The sequence below is a fragment of the Spermophilus citellus genome (assembly GCF_964194105.1).
Source record: "Spermophilus citellus genome assembly, chromosome: 17".
NCBI lineage: Eukaryota > Metazoa > Chordata > Mammalia > Rodentia > Sciuridae > Spermophilus > Spermophilus citellus.
In genome coordinates, this window is record NC_138199.1 from 62,057,514 (window position 1) to 62,075,929 (window position 18,416).

Sequence of the window (18,416 nt, forward strand, 5' to 3'; positions counted from 1 at the left end):
CAACATTTTATTGCTGAATTTGTGTCTGTATTTATAAGTAAATAAATGTTGACATATCTCTTTTTGTGCTATCTTCGTATTTTGAGGATATGGAAGAAAGGTTAAGTAATAATAAAAAGCATTGCTTACATTTGGATTTCAAGATACAAAGCTGCCAAGTATCATATGTTAAAAAATTCTAGTAGGCTAAACATAGAGCAGCAGGATCTTTCTCTTAATCACATAATTCATGATAACCAGTGATGGCTCAAAGTACTATATATAAATGATTGAACAAATATTCATTGAGGATAAATTATTTTTCCAAATATTGGGGACACATCAAGGAATAGAAATAAAGTCCTTATCCTCAGAGGGTTTATATTCAGGGAAAGATAATAAAAATCCACATAAGCAAATACATGAAAAAAGTAAGTCAGGCTAAGGAAAAAGAAGTGTGATTTTACTCTAATAAGAGGGCAGAATTTTAAGTAGCATACTCACTACAGAGGAAGTGATATCTGAAGAGACCTGTGAGTTACACAAAGGAGGAATCTATATGTATATGTGGAGGAAAGGTTATGGAAGAGTGGACAATTCGTACCTGTGATCTGAAGTACGAATGTGTTCAGGATGTTCTAAAAGCACAAGAAAGTGGTTAGAATGATGGAGAAAAGTAATAAGAAATCCATTTGATAGAATAAATGAATGGATTACTGGGTGGTAACTATTGGCAGATGTGGCATGGCTGGAGGAAGTAGATCACTAGAGGTATGACCTTAAGGATTATATCTTGTCCCTAGCTCTTGATTCTATTTGCACACCCCTCCCCCAACCCTTTGCTTCTTGGCTGCCATGAGCTTGGCAGCTTCTCTCTGCTTGTCCTTCTGCCATGATGTTCTGCCTCACATCAAGCCCAGAGCAATGGAGTTGGATGACCAAGGATTGAGACTTTTTAAACTGTGAGTCAAATAAAATTTTCCTTCTCTAAGTTGTTCTTGTCAGGTATCTTTGTCACTGTGATGAAAAGCTGATTAACACGGGTATTTATTTTGTTATAGAAGCTCAAATGGACTCAACACATGTACAACATCAATCCCAGCTTGAAGATGATCAAGCAAAAGTTATCCATTCCCAACCCCTTTTCTCGTGGCACTTACTAGTCCCCCATATGCTGCTAATGCATTACTGCAAGCACATATGACTATCTGGTTGTTCTTTTCTTCCTGGATGTAGGCATGTATTCAGCATGTCGACGGCAGGCTAGAAGTATCAGTGATTAAATTTCCTCAAGAGAAGCACCCAACTAAGAGTGGAAAATGTTGCTTTTTAATTTTCCTTTAAGTCCTTAAACATAAAAACAGCTGCTTGAAAGTATCTACTAATGCCATTTCAGTTAGGCATAGTGATTGATTGATCTATTGATTCATCTTCTTTATTTGACTATAACACATGCTTTCCTATTCTTATATTTGAAATGCCCACCATTAATTGGAAGGAATTTTTAAATATATATCTAGTAATATTTTATTGCATGTTGGATAATTTCACAAGACTGAATTCTCTTCCACTGAAGCATGTTGATTATTTTTACACTAATAGGCAGTTCCCATTCTGGATGATCTTAAACTAGTATAGGCCTTGACTTTGACTTGTATTGGTTGAGCTAAAGTAGTACTGTTCAAAAGACCTTTTTGTGATGATAGAAATGCTCTATTTCTGCACTGTCCTTAGCCACTAGCTAGATATGCTTTTTAAGAGTGCTCATCAAAAAAATTATATAAATAAATGAATGAAAGGTGAGAAAAGTATCAACTTAAGTTTAACATATCAAGAGGAAAATTATTCTTATCTCAACTAAATAAGTGCTATAAAAAGCATTAGCTCAAATTAAATTCTACTGAGGGCGCAAGGCTACTCAGTCACTTACCATCAAATGGTAGATTTGGGGTTAGATCATTAAGTTCTTCAGGTGTGAGTTTGAACACCATGTTTCCAAGTATACTGTCAATACCATGAGCCTCAATTTGTAACCCTATAAAAGACAGGAAAAATTTAAATAAAAGCCAAAATATAATAAATGTCAATATCTATGTATTACATTATGAAGTTTATCAATAAAGAAAGCCCAATAAAGAGATATTAAATATTTAAAAAGGATATATTCATTACTGAATGAACTAAAATGAACCTATTCACTTACATTCAATATTGAAAATAAACTTATAAGAAACCATATGTTGAAAGAGTGTTTATAAACCACTCAAGTCATTTATAGCAGTAAGATGGCAAATCTAATAATTTTTAACACAAATATACAAAAAGTAAGGTTCATTTGATCACTGAATTTAAAAAGTTATACTAGCCTCTTTCAGCTTTTGATATCTAGGCCTATTTTTATTGTTTCCACTACTTATATTGAAATAATCCCAAGACAATTAGAACATCTTTGAAAAATAAAACATTGAAGAATATTTAATCAATAAGGACATGTATATATAATAAAATTAATTATGGGAATATATACATGTGATTGACAGGAAACAAATTTAATGACAAAGAAGAAACAAAAGCAAAAACAAGCACTTCAATTTAAATCTCAATTTAAATTTCACCTTTCATAGCTTTCACACATTTCAGCAACCTACTCATATATTTTCCCATTAGCTGTAAGAAAATATGTATTTTAGGTCATGGATAAAAACCTATGCCAAAGTAATACAAAAATCTTTTTTAAGTTTTTAAATGTAAACCAGAAAATAATTTGTTCTTAAAATTTTATCTTCTAAAAATAAAAAATAAATATAATAAAATATTGAAATTGTTAGTAAAGCAAATCTGTTAATTACCTGAGACAATTGTTAATATACCACATAGGCTAAAACAAAAATACTTTTATATCTTGTATTTCTTTCAACTCAAACCTTTATTACAACCCTTTATTATACCTTTACATCTCCCTTCCTTCTTTTATTTATTTTCAATAGGGCTCAATTCAATATATCTCAATAGTATAAAAGGTAAACATCAACATTCCTTACCCCTGCTGGAAAGAATTATGATTCACTGTCTTGTGTTTATGAAAATGACAACTTACATATTTATAAATATTAAAAATGGTTATATCTGAGATTATGGATACTTATTATTATCTCTACATTATAAATGATAATGGTCTACAATAAACATAGACTACTGGATAATACAAATTTTTAAGAACATAATCATAACTCCCTCAACTCTACTTATACTTGTAATGTGGAACACTCCTTTGATACTAACTCCCTTGTAGGTAATATAAACTCTCTTTTCAAAGCTATTCTAATATTTGAAATGCCCACCAGTAATTGGAAGCAGTTTATTTAGCTCCAGTTGTTCTTTAGACATGGGTTCTATTCTCATATTTTGCATGGCATTCTCCAGGTCACTTAAGTGAACTTCTCTTCCTTCAAAATAAAAGTAGAAAAAGATGAAATGTTTTAAAAACTATTGTAATCCCAAATTATAAGAGATAAATGCGGACAAAGTAATACTTTTTCTGTTAAAACCTTAATCTTTACTTTTTAGTATTTTCTCATCTGTACATATTTTTAGACATTTTTAATTTGTTCTTCAGATATACATGACAGTAGCATGCATTCTGACACATAATACATACATGGAGTATAACTCATTCTAATTAGGATCTCATTCTTGTAGTTGTTCATGATACATAGTTTCTCTGCTCAATATATAAAGGACTTAAAATCATCATACTACACTGACACAGACATCAATATTTATATCAGCTCAATTCACAATAGCTAAGCTATGAAACCAACCTAGGTGCCCCTCAACAGATACATGGATGCTGAAACAGAAAACAATCTTTAAATAAATAGAATATATATGATCAAAGTCAAGCATTGGAAAGGCTAACAAATTGATAAATACCTCCACCAAGACTGACAAAGGAAAAAAAAGAGAGAAAACACACATTACTAATAACTCTAATAACAAAAGAGACATCAATATAGATCCTATAGATATTAAAAAGATAATAAGATATTATGAACATTATATAAGTACTTTGAATATTCAGAATAAAGGATATCCTGGAGAAACACATTTAGCAATAATGAAAGACAATATCAGAAATCTTGAGCCTTATATTAAGACAACTGAACAGCTCATTTAAAATTTTCCCATATAGAAATTATCAATCTTAGAGAATTTCACCTCTGAATGATACAAATAAACACAAAAACTTTCTGAGGAGAAAAAAAGGAAATACTTTCTATTAATTATATGAGGCCAGAATATATTAAAACCGAAGAACATTAACATTATAGGAAAAGTGCATTTCAAACCAGTTTGAAAAAATACTAAACAAAATATCAGACCTCATCCAGCTACACACACAACACACACATTCTCACTCTTTCTGTCACACACATACACACACAAACACACACACATAAAATCAATTGCATTTCTATATACTCTCAACAATCAGAATATTAAATGAGAAAAAACATGTATGTGTGTGTGTGTGTATATATATATATATATATATATATATATATAGACATATATAGACATATATATATATATATATATATATTTACAATTACATAAAAGTATGAAATGCCTAGGAATAATTTAACAAAAGAGAAAAATTAAGTTGACCTAAATCAATGTAGCAATGCACCATTTTCAGTGGTTTGCCAACAGCCTAAATTTAGCACATGATAGCTGATTGCTTCATTCAGGAATTTTTGAGCTTTTTTCTTCTCTCAGATTATTTGTAGCTTAGAACCAGCAATGGTGAGAGAATCTACAAGTGAAAACTGGAAAATGCTACAGATTGGATGGTGATATTTTTCAGAGTCATTGTACCAGCACACATATGATTTTCACAAATTATAAAACTCAATATTATAAGCTGTTAATTCCCTGTAAATAGATCTAAAAAATCCAGTGAAAACTCTGATAAAATTTCTGGGAAAAATTAAAATCTGATTATAAACTGTAAATGGAAATATAAAAAAAAGTCAAGAATAGCCAGGACAATCTTAAATAAGCATAACAAATTTGGAGGACTTTACCCTTCATATACAAGGACATATAAAAGGCATTACGACCATAGTATACATGCAAAGACAGATAATTAGACCAAATAAACAGATTAAAAAGTCCATATATACCACTACATTTATGGTCTTTGATTTATGAAAAAGATGGCCTTATTCTGTAGTGGAGAAATATCATCTTGCTATTAAATGGTGCTGAATATCCACTTAGAAAAAATGGATTTGTGACTCTTGCCCCACATGATATATAAAAATCAAATGAGTGAATTATACATCTAAATGTAAAAATAAAATAATAAAGCTTTCAGAAGATAAAATAGGAAAATATTTTTAATTACTTTGATGTATGCTAGGATTTCTTAAACAGGATCCCAAACACTTTAATTTTATAAGAAAAGGTTGATTCATAAATACATGAATAATAATAAATAATAGGAACATAAACAATAAGAACTTCTGTTCCTTAAAAGGTATAATTCAAGTGAAAAGTAAATATGTTTAGTGAGATATTTGCAATTTATAACCTACAATGTAATTTTATCTAGCATACATTAAAAAAACTATAAGGAAAAGACAGCATATAAAAACTTGAAAAAGTAAAATACCGACATTCAAAGAGAAAAATAGGTAACAGACATAAACAGAACTTTATAAAAATGATTACCCAAACAACCAATACATGTAAAAAAGCTGATCAACATCATTAATCTTTAGGGAAATACAGATGAAAATTATAAGCATAGTGGGAAACTATTACATGCCCATTAAAATGACTAATGGTGGTTTTGTCAAGAATCAGTTGGCTGTAGATATGTGGTATATTTCTGGGATCTCTATTTTGTTTCATTGGTCTGTGTGTTTTTAGGCCAGTATGATTCTGTTTGGTTATTATTAGCTCTGTAGTATATATTGAAACCAGGTATTATGATGTATCCATTTTTTTTCTTTTTTTCAAGATTGCTTCAGCTATTTGAAATCTTTTGTCCTTCTGTATGAAGAGTGTCATTGATATTTTAATGGGGATTGCATGGATTCTACACATTGATTTGGGTAGTGTGAAAATTTTAAAAATATTATTTCGTCCAATCCATGGACATAGAAGATTTTTCCTTTTTTATGTGTCATTTTTAAGTTCTTGCCACCAGTGTTTGTAATTTTAAATACAGACAACTTTGGCTTTCTTAGTTAAATTTATTCCTAGGTATTTTAATTTTTATAGCTATTCTGAGTGGGATTGCTTTGAGATTTCTTTTTCAACAGGCTCATTATTGGTGTATAAAAAAATGCTACTGATTTCTGAATGTTAATTTTGTATCTTGCAACTTTGCTGAATTTGTTTATCAGTTCTAATAGTCTTTTGGTAGAGTCTAGGTTTTTTTTAATACTTTTTGGTTGTCACTGGATCTTTTATTATATTTTATTTGTTTATTTATATGCAATGCTGAGGATCGAACCACATATCTACAGCCAACTAATTCTTGGCAAAACCACCAAAAACATGTGTTGGAAAAACGCTTCTTTGATAAATGATGCATGTTGAATTATCTATCTATATGAAGAAGACTGAAATGATTCCAATCTCTCACCATACAACAAAATCAAATCTAGAAAGTAATAGGAAAAAAACACGAGGGAAACATTTCAAGGCATTGTAATTGGTGATGATTTTTTGGATAAGACACCAAAAGCAAAGGCAACAAAAGCAAATTAGACAAATGGGATTGAACCAAACTGAGAAGCTTCTGTACAGCAATTGGAATGACCAACAGAGTTAAGAAACAACCTATAAAATTGAGAAAATATGTGTAAACTAATTATTCCAAAAGGCTTAATATTCAGAATATAAGGAACTCAAAAAAGTACCCAAAATCACCAAATAATCTGATTTTAAAATTGGCCAAAGATCTAAACAGAAATTTCTCAAAAGAAGAAATATTCAACATCATTAATCACCAGGGAAATGCAAAACAAGAATGGGGTCTTAAGTAGAGTAAGATATATTCCATGCTTGTATAATTTTATCAAAAAGGATTCTACTGTCATGTATGAATAAGAATAATCAATTTAATAAACCACAATGAGATAACATCTCACCCCAGCAAGAATGGTTATTATCAAAAAGACCAATTATAATTATTATTATTATATTTTAAAACTATTGTTATTAATAACAAATGCCAGTAAGGATAGAGAGAAAGGAGAATTCTTATACATTTTGGTGGGAGTGTAAATTTGTACAGCCATTATAAAAAACAGTATGAAAATTTCCTTAAAATCTAGTCAAACTACCACGTGATCCAGCAATCTCACTACTGGGTGGGATTTAATCTCCCAATGACTAAATCATTACATCAAAGAGATAACATCCACTGCTGTTAACTACAGCACTATTTTACAATAGCCAAGATATGGGATCAACCTAGGTACCTCTATGAATAAATGGAAAAAGAAATGTGCTATACATATGCAATAGAACATTTTTCAACCATAAAGAAGGATTAGATCTTGTCATTTGCAGCAAAATGGATGGAAATAGAGGACATTGTTTAATGAAACAAGCCAGACACAGGTGGGTAAATATTTCATGTTCTCTCTCACATGAAGGAGCTAAAAAGGGAGTTGGTTTGAGTGAAGAATAATGATTACTGGAGGTTAGGAAGCAGTGGGGAGGAGAAGAAAGAGGGATGTTTGATAAGGGTATCAAAACATGAAAGGAATAATTTCTAGTGTTCCATAGCACTGTGGGTGACTACAGTTCACAATAACCTATTTTGTATTTTTATGAAGAACTAGAAGAGAGGAACTCAAAGGCTCCAACATAAGTGATAAGGAGATAGAAATGTCAAATACTGATTTGATCAGTAGATTCTGTATACATGTGTTAAAATATTGCACTGTACTCTTAAATATTTGCAATTATTTTCATGTTAATCAAAAGAATGAAAAGCTTTTTAAAATTTTACAAAAACCCTGCAGATAATTAAGTCCCTTATATACAATGATGTAGTATTTGCACATACCTACACACATCCTTCCATATCCCTTAGTTTATCTCTACATTACTTATAATACATAATACAACATAAATGCTATGAAAATAGTTGTTATGCTGTATTATTTAAAGAATAATGGCAATTGTTGAGTATAGACAATTTTTTCCAAATGTTTTTTTATTGAATATGGTTCAATCCATGGATCTAAAACCCAGGAATAAGGAGAGCCAACTATAATTACCTCCAAATGTAAAGGGAAAGTGATTATGCCATGATATAGGGGTCTCATAGATTACTGATAATCTTCTATTTCATGATCTAGGTGTAGTTAAATGGTGTTATGGATAGGATTTGAAATTGTTAGACCAGGACGAAAGAAAAGACCACTGACTCCAATTAAAATCAAATTAAAGCAAGCTTATTATTTCGACCAGCTGGGCTGCCTCTCCCAACAAAAACCATGGGAACAAGACAGCACTGCATCTTTCCTGCAGCCCAGATTTATAGCCCAGAAAGTTACACAAAGGGAGGGTTACAGATAACAAAACTCTGAGGAGCATAACACTAATGGTAGTTTACATTTTTGCTGGCCCCCGACATCAGAATTTATGAAGGTCATTAGAGCCTCAGAGAGGGTCGTTATCTAGCCAGGGAAGGCCAAGATTTATGAGGTGTCACTAAAGTTTCAGAGAGGGTTGCTATCTGGTCAGAGAGAGCCAGGCATGGGTGAGTTCAAGGCATGGGCAGGCATGCCAAGCAAGTTCAGAATTTGCAGTAATTTATAGTAAAACCAAAATTAGCTTTTCATGTCTTTGTGGCAAGATGGCTCCCAATTTTAAGAGAAAATCAGGTTGGGTCTATCAGAATGTCCCCCAAAATCTCATGTGTTAAAGGGCTGTCCCCAATGCAATGTTCAGAAGTGGGGCTTTGGAGAAAGAAGTGGATCATGAAAGGATCTGACCTTATCAATAGATTATTCCATTAATGTGTGAAGGAACGACTGGGAGATTGGACCTAACTAGAGGAAGCAGGTCACTAGGCGCCTGCTCTAAAATGGTTTATCTTCCATTTGGCCCTGTCCACAATTTCTTCCTCTCTCTTCCTCCCTCCCTCTCTCCTTCTTCCCTTTGTCCCCCCACCTCCTTTCTCCTTCTGTTTTTATTTCTCTTTCTCCTTCCCCTTCTCCTTCTGTCTTTCTGCTTCTTGGCTGCCATGAATCACACCCTTTTGCCATGATATTCTTCCTCACCTCAAGCCCAAAGCAATGGAGCTAGCCAACCATAGACTGAAACCCCTAAAGCCATGTACCAAAATAAATTTTTCCTCCTTTCAGTGGTTCACGTCAGATATTTGGGTCATACCAACAAAAAGCTTACTGTTCACTTTGTGGTAATTCTTAAAGTAGACAAATGATTACAATAGAATTATATCAAACATGTTGATAAATATTTATCACAGAAAAATATAGCTTAGTATAAAGAATTAGGATCTTAAATTTATAGTATTTTCTCACTAACCTGTAATAACTTGTACTGTATCCATCAATGATTTGAGATCAGTCTTCCCTTTAGCTATAACACAAATTAAGAGAAAAATATTTTAAAATTATGATTCAGAACCTAGCCAAAGTTTGTTATTATACTTTTAATTTAGGTTCACTTTTAATTGTATAATTCTTAGTTTCAAGAATTAATTCTACATTAGTAAACTGGCCCTTGATAACTGAACTATAACACCTGGCCCAGGGAAAAATATTTTCTTACTGGATTATGATATTTCCTTAAAAACACGATAGAAAATACCAACAATGCAGGTCAATTCTATGAAGACCCTCAATTCTGGTAATGTCATAAGTGTTATGACTGAGGTGTCTGGTAAAAAAAAATTAAGACAATTAGTTTTTTTCTAGTCTATTCCTAAACAGAAATTGATTCTCCATGACACTCAGAATTGCTGCAGGTAAGCGCTTAAAGCATACCAGAAATAAATATTCCCTGACCAAAAAAAAAAAAAGTTTTTTAAAAAAATTTTTAGTTGTAGATGAACACAACATCTTTATTTTATTTACTTATTAATTTTGTGGTGCTAAGGATTGAACACAGTGCCTCATACATGCTAGGCAAGCACTCTACCACGGAGCCACAACCCCAGCCCCCAGTTCTTCATTTTTTTAGGAATCGCTTTATCAGTGTCTATTCACTCTCTCATTTACTCAGTCATTTGTCTCCTCTCATTCAAGATTTATGAAGTGCCTACTTAATATGCCAAAAACTTTTCCAGGTTTTGAATATAGAAAGATAAATAATATATCCTTCCTTACTCTCAAGCTCACATTAAAATGACAAGAAAAGCAAATAAATGTAAATACACAATTATAATACAAACATAGAAAGTTCATGAGCATGCATAGTTATTGTGGATAAATAGAGAAGAAGTATCTAATGCTATCTGAGTAGTTAAGGAAAATATTTCTGAAAATGGTTTTCTTAACTCTGATAAGCAATGAGTAAGAGTTAATTAGATGAAGGGGAAGTGAGCTATATTTCATTATAAATAATGGAATAAAAGTTCATTATTATTTCAGGGTAAAGCAGTAGATTAGATAAACAAGATCCAAATCATAAAAGAACTTGATTGCCATTTTAAAGGACTTTCATTTTTTAGTTTATGGCTGAAAGTCAATAAATGATTTTAAATTAAAACACAATGTGGTCAGATTTGCATTTTATATGGCTCACTTTGAAGGCCATTTTGTAAAGCCATCAAAATAACTAAAGCCAGGAATGAAAATATCTGAAATCTGGTTGTGGCAGAAAGGACAGAAAGACATAGATGGATTTATATGTGGTATTTTAAAAAAGGGGGTTATTCTGAAAATTTACAAACATACTGTGAAGTTGAAAGAAGTGTTCAATAAATGCCCACATTCCCATCATTTAGATTCTACAATTAACATTTTACTATTCTTATTTTCTCATATAGCCATTCATCAATCCATTCAGCCATGTATGTGTGGTATTTGAGGTAAAACTGGCATTGTGAAGTAGGTGGACCAGATAGTAAGTGATAGGAAATAGTGGGGAATCAAAAAAAATGAATTCCACATAACTAGTTTAGGTGAATAAATCATGATAGCACAAACAAGACAGAATCTAGGAGTAGGAGAATGGGAAAGGAAATAATAAATTCCTTTTAAAATATGTCCAAAATGATGTCTGTTATGAAATATCCAAGTGGGAATATCTAAACACATTTGGATATATCTGTCAGAAACCCAGGGGAGAGTTTATGTTAAAAAAAAGACTTGAAAGTCTTCAACCTATAGGTGATAGGTAAAACCATGGATATCAATGAGATTTCCCAGAGAGTATGTTAAATAAAAACCAGAGAGGAATAGAAAATCCAGATTGAGAGAACAACACAAAAACCAAGGGAACAAAATTTCAAGGTCAGAATTATCAACAATATCAAAGACAGCAAAGAACCCCTGTAACAAATCTATATGTGTCTAATGCAGTTGGTAAATAATAAGTAACTGATGTTCTTAGAGAAAAGTTTCAATAGTATTAGGGGGTGATTCAGAATACAGAAATCTATATAGAAAATGGAAAGTCATATAGCCATTCATCAATCCATTTATATATATATCTCAATATATCAGCTTCCCTCCATTTGTTTCCTTCTCCACCTTTTTATTCTGCTTCCTAAACATTCATTAATGTGAAAGATGGTATTAGAATCAATCTTGTCAAATGTTTTGCATTCTATATGAATTTATAAAATGAAGTCAGGATTTGCTCTTACTCTAGACTAAATTTTTTTCTGATGTTTTTCAAGTTTATCATTACAAAGTACATGTTTCAGAAATATAAATAAAACCTTCAAGACCAAGATTTCATGAAGAATTTTTTTAATATCTAAATTGAGTTACCATCAACTGGAAGGTTTCTTTTCAGTTCTCCAAATTCTTCTTTGGTGAATTCAATCCCCGTGTTTCCTAGCACATTGTCCAAGTCTCTATTAATTATCTCTTCTAGGTAAAGAGAAAAAAATGAAAACTCCTACCCATGCTAAAATGTTTCACTTATTTTTGCATATGACTTATAGACATTTTTGGCAAGACTTAAGATTCAATACAGTTAAAATTAAACTTACTTCCCTTATGTGTTATCTGGGAAATAAATATACACATCAAAAATTCCTGAAGAGAACAGAATTAATATTTAGTGCATTATTCTTATGATAAAAATAAGAAGTTCTAGTGAGTTGAAAAAATATTGTTGAAGTAAGAATACAATGATTTGAATATTGTACTTTATTATTTATTCTATTGGGATTTACTTAAGTAACCTAACTTTTTATTTTCACTTTTCTTTTGTGTGAAATTAAGGTGATCCTACCTGTTTCATAGAGTATCTGTGAAGAAAAAGTCACACTTGAGGAAAGACCTAGAACTCTGTCAGGCATATGGCATGTGATGGTGCATTTTAACTATTACTTCTTTTGTTTATTTTTTTAGTCATACATGACAGTAGAATCCATTTTTATACAATTATGCAAATATATGGAAAATATCTTATTCTAATTAGGACCCCAGTCTTGTGGATGTACACAATGGTGGGATTCACTGTAGTGCATTCATATATATGTAGAGAAATTATGTCAGATTCATTCCACTGTCTTTCCTTTTCCTATCACCCCTCCCTTCCCTTCATTCTCCCCACCCTTATTGTGGGTTAGCTTCCACATATCAGCAAAAACATTCCACCTTTGGCTTTTGGGGACTGGCTTATTTCACTTAGCATGTTAAGTCTACAGAATCCATCCATTTACTGGCAAATGTCATAAAGTTATTTTTCTTTTATGGCTGGGTATACTCCATTGTGTGTGTGTGTGTGTGTGTGTGTGTGTGTGTGTGTGTGTGTATCACATTTTCTTTATCCATTCATCTGTTGAAGGGCACCTATGTTGGCTGCACAGCATAGTTATTTGAACTGAGTGGCTATAAACATTGGTATAGCTGCATCACTTTAGTGTGCTGATTTTAAAACCTTTGGATATATACCAAGGAGTGGGATTGCTGGGTCAAATAGTACTCCCATTCCTAGTTTTCTGAGGACTCTCCTTACTGCTTTCCAGAGTGGTTGCACCAATTTTCAGTCCCATCAGCAATGTATGAGGTGTACCTTTTTCTCCACATCCTCTCCAACATTGTTACCTATATTCTTGATAATTGCCATTCTGACTGGAATAAGATGAAATGGCAGTGTAATTTTAATTTGCACTTCTCTTGTTACTAGAGATGTTGAACGTTTTTTTCATTTATTTGTTGACCATTTGTATTTCATCTTTTGAAAAGTTTTTGTTTAGTTCTTTAATAATTACTTCTGAGCAAAAGTAGAACATGTTTTCTTTTTTTAACTCAAACTAATTTTATCTAGTTTTACTGCCTATGCTCACCACATCATTAGTGATTGTTCTGCATTTCAGAATTTAGCCTGCAAAAATACATTCTGTCATTCCTCTAGGAAATTTTATTAAAATACATATGAATATTGCCAATATGAATATGTGAAAATATGAGACATTCTGCGAAGGTAAGATAAGTTAAATTATATTGGATCCATATCTTGGAGATTAGCATGATTTTTTATCAAGTGATTAGAAACATAATATAACAAGAGATAAAAGAAGAGTTATTCTCTAATTCACCAGCCATTTATTTTTGAATGTTTCAAACAGATAAGATTTAATTCTGATATATCTTACTAGTATCTAAAAAATTGCCAAAATTCAACTCACAGAGAAGGAGAAACAGAATAAAATAGTTGAAGTTTTACAAAGAAGTATTTGTCAGATTTGCCCTATAGCTAGGACTGTCTATCTCCATAAAAGTATGGAAAGAAGGTAAAAATCTTTTTTTACTCTTGAAAAAAATTGCTATTGACACCTTATCAAGTACAGGCACAGTATTTTAAAATACTATTCGTGTACTTTTCACAATTCTTTATTCCATGAAAACTTTCCCTGTTCTGTCATAGAATTTATATGACCTCAGAGGAAAAAATACTTTTAACTTTGAAAGCTATTATTACAAACAAAACTTTAAAGTCAGACATTTAGTTTTATTATAACTAGAAGATTGATTATAACTAGAAGATTTGATACTGCTACATACAATATCTATTCAATGTTTTTTTTCTTTTTACAAGTACTTCCAATACTAGAAGATGGAAAGGCAACATTCAGGCATAGACAAAATTACTATTGTTAAAATGGTCATATTAACAAAAGTAAATAGATTCACTGCAATCCCTATTAAAATACCAATGACATCCTTCACAAAACTAGAAAAACAGTTCTAAAATTCATTTGGAAGAATAAGATACCCAGAATAGCCAAGAAATCATGTGCAATAAGAGTGATGTTGGAAGAATAAGATACCCAGAATAGCCAAGAAATCATGTGCAATAAGAGTGATGTAGGAGGTTTCACAATACCAGAACTCAAATCATCCTACAGAGACATGGTAACAAAACACATGGTATTGGCATCGAAACAGACATGAAGACCAATGAGACAGAAAGGAAGACACAGAGACAAACCCACACAGACAGAGTCATCTGTTACTTGACAAAGATCCCAAAAACGTAGGTTAGAGAAAAGATAGCCTTTTACCTCATGGTGCTGTGAAAACTGGATTTCCATATGTAGAAGAATGAAACTAGATTCCTGATTTTTACTCAGCACAAAAGTCAACTCAAAGTGGATCCAAGATGTAGGCATTACACAAGACTTCACAATGCTAGGAGAAAACAGTGTCAACACTCCAACATATTGGCTCAGGCACTGACTCCCTTAATAATACCCCAAAACATAGGAAGTAAAACCTAGAATCAATAAATGGGATGACAACAAATTTAAAAACTTCTGCATAGTAAAGGAAATAAGTGCATGAAAGTGTAGCCTACAGAATGGGAGAAAATCTTTACCAGTTACTCTTCCAACATAGGATTAATATCCAGAATATTTAAATAAATCAAAAAACTTACCACCAAAAAAGGGGGAGGGGAAGGGGGAGGGGAGAAGAAGAAATACAAATGGTCAACAAGTATATGGAAAAAAAGTTCAACATCATTAACAATAGAGAAATGCAAATCAGAACCACACTGAGATTTCATCTCACTTCAGTTAGAATGACATCATCCTTCTCTGAGGAAAGAGGATGGACCATGAAAAAGTTATTTTGACTCCACAACACAAAAATAATCACTACTATGTATTATCATTACTACATTCAAAATCTATCCAATTGGCATTGAGATTTAATACTACGAGGCTGATTCCAAATCTCAACTCAGATATCACTATCGGGCATTCCCTAACTATCCTTTCTAAAGTAAAGGCATTCAGCCACTTTTGGTCACATTAACATCTTTTTCTTAAAAATACCTAATGCTTTTTAAAATTATCTCATCTTTATTAATTTATTCCCCACCTAGTAAGGAAATGTGAGCTCCATGAAAGAAAGAATACTGTCTGATTCAAGTCCTGTGTATCTCCTACACTTAGAGAATTATAGGAACTCAGTAAATATTAATTAACTGAATAAATCATAGCACTAAAAGTAAACAATCTAATACCAAAACTTTAGACTAATAAGGTTCATTCTCATTGTCTAGATTATCTAGGAAGTAGTCTCCATTGCTGATAAAAATCCTGATTTCTGTAGTTCATTTTTTTGCTTCATAGACCCAAAAGGATTTTTTTCTAATTTATCAGATTTAAAATTCTTTCCATGATACAAAACAATTTCCCATGCGATATTAAATGATAAGCAATATAAAGGAACAATGAAAATAATTAAGATATTGGGGCAAACTGACAATCTAATGACTAATAGTACAAGAATCTAAGCAAAAGTATTAAAATGTACTGTCCTTCCATCTTGCTTTTAAAAGCCTCAATTATATCTATCGGCTTCCCATAATTTAGTTTTCACTCAATAATAAAAAGCAAATATATATTTATTTATATTGTTAAAGATTCCAACATTTTATATATACATTTGCAAAGTTAAAATCTAATTTATAATTTTGCACACTATATTTTCCAAATGAAAGTAAGAGAACTAGAACATTTTTCACATAAATTATTAATGTGATATTAGAAAATAATGTCCATTTTAAATTTGTATACATTTCCACCTACTCTTGCTACCCTACTCTGATTATTTAGAAGCAAATATCATATATCATATTATATCATATATTTCAAATGTATTACTAAAATATAGGAACACTAAAAATGACTACTAAACCATTATCATTCTAAATTTTGAAAATTATTTATTATGTTATCAAATAATCAAGTTTGTGTTGACATCTCAATTTGCATACAATTCGTTCAAATAATTTCAATTTTTGTTAGATCATCATAATTATACATAGTAACTGGGCTCATTTTGACAAAATCATACATACATGGAATTCGATTTCAAGCCCTAACCCCCTCCCTTTTCCTTCCTCTATTCTTCCTCCTCTATTAAACTTCTTTTCTTCTACAGATACATAAACATGAAATTCCCTTTAGTTATGAATATAACATGACTTTGTTAAATTTATCTACCCTTTTCCCTTCCTTCCTCCCTCTCATTCTCCTACATCGACTCCACTGATATTCACTATATCTTTTTGATATCATATTCTCTCCCTCACTGCCTTCTTTCTCTTATTTTGCTCTAGCTTACACATCTGAGAGACAGCATTTAACCCTTAATTTTCAGAGTCTGGTTATTTCACTTAGCATTATTTTTTTCATTTCCATCCACTTACCAGCAAATGCCATTATTTCATTGTTTATGGCTGAATAGAATTCTATTGTGTATATGCCACATTTTCTTAAAACTTTCATTTATTGATGGACATCTGGGTTGAGTCCATAATCAACTTTTTAATTGGTTATTGTGAATTGTGCTGCTATAAACAATGAAGCAGCTATATTGCTATAGCACGCTGGTTTTAGATCTTTTGGATGAAGACTGAGGAGTGGAATAGATGGATCATATGGTGGTTCCATTCCTAGTTAGTTTCATGAGGGATCTCCACACTGCTTTCCAGAGTGGTATATTAATTTGTAATCCCACCAACAAAAAAAATGTAAGAGTGTACCTTTCCCCTGACATCCTCACAATCATCTATTATTCATGTTCTTGATAATTGCCATTCTGACTGGAGTGAGATGAAATCTCAGTGTAGTTTTGATTTACATTTCCCTAATTGCTAGAGATGAACATTTTACCATACATTTCTTGGCAACTTGTGTTTCTTCTTTTGAGAAGCATCTGTTTAGTTCTTTTGCCCATTTATTGATTGGGCTGTTTGGTTTTTGTTGTTATTTATTTTTGTTTTATTTTGGCTTTTTTAGTTTTTTTTAATATTCTCAACTTTAATCCCCTGTTAGAGGAGTAGTTGGCAAAGATTTTTTCCCATTGCTAGGCTCTGTTTTCACTCTCTTAAACATTTCCTTTGCTGTGCAGAAGCTTTTTAATTTGATGGTACTCCACTTATTGATTCTTGGTTTTATTTCTTGAGCTTTAAGGGTCTTACTGAGAAAGTTGGTGCCTACACCTATATAATAGAGTGTTCCCTTTATTTTCTTCTAGCTGTTGCAAGATTACTGGTCTAATTTCTAAGTCTTTAATCCATTTTGGGATGTGATAGTATAGGGGCACTCAGCCACCAAGTCATATCTCCAGCCCTATTTTTGTATTTTATTTAGATAAAGGGTCTCACTGAGTTTAGTGCCTCGCTGTTGCTGAGACTGGCTTTCAACATGCCATCCTCCTGTCACAGCCTCCGGAGCCACTGGGATTACAGGCATGCGCCACTGTGCCCAGCTCTGTGATCCATTTTGATTAGATGTTTGTGCAGGGTGAAAGACAGGAATCTAAATTCATTCTTCTACATATGAATATCTAGTTTTTCTAGCACTATTTTTAAAAAGGATGTCTTTTCTCCAAAATATATTTTTGTCACCTTTGACAAGTATCAGATGACTGTGTATATTTGAGTTTCTGTGTCTTCTGTTCTATTCCATTGATCTTAATGTCTATTTTATGCAGTACCATACTGTTTTGCTACTATAGCCCTGTAATATAATTTAAAATCAGGTACCATGATGCCTCCTTCACACTTTTCTTGTTCAGAATTTCTTTGGCTAGTCTGGGTCTTTTATTCTACCAAATGAATTTTAAAACTGTTTTCTTTCTCTAGTTCTGTGAAGAATGTCATTGGTATTTTGATGGGGGTCACACTGCATCTGTAGTTTACTTGTGTTACCATGGCCATTTTAACAATAGTAATTTTGTCTT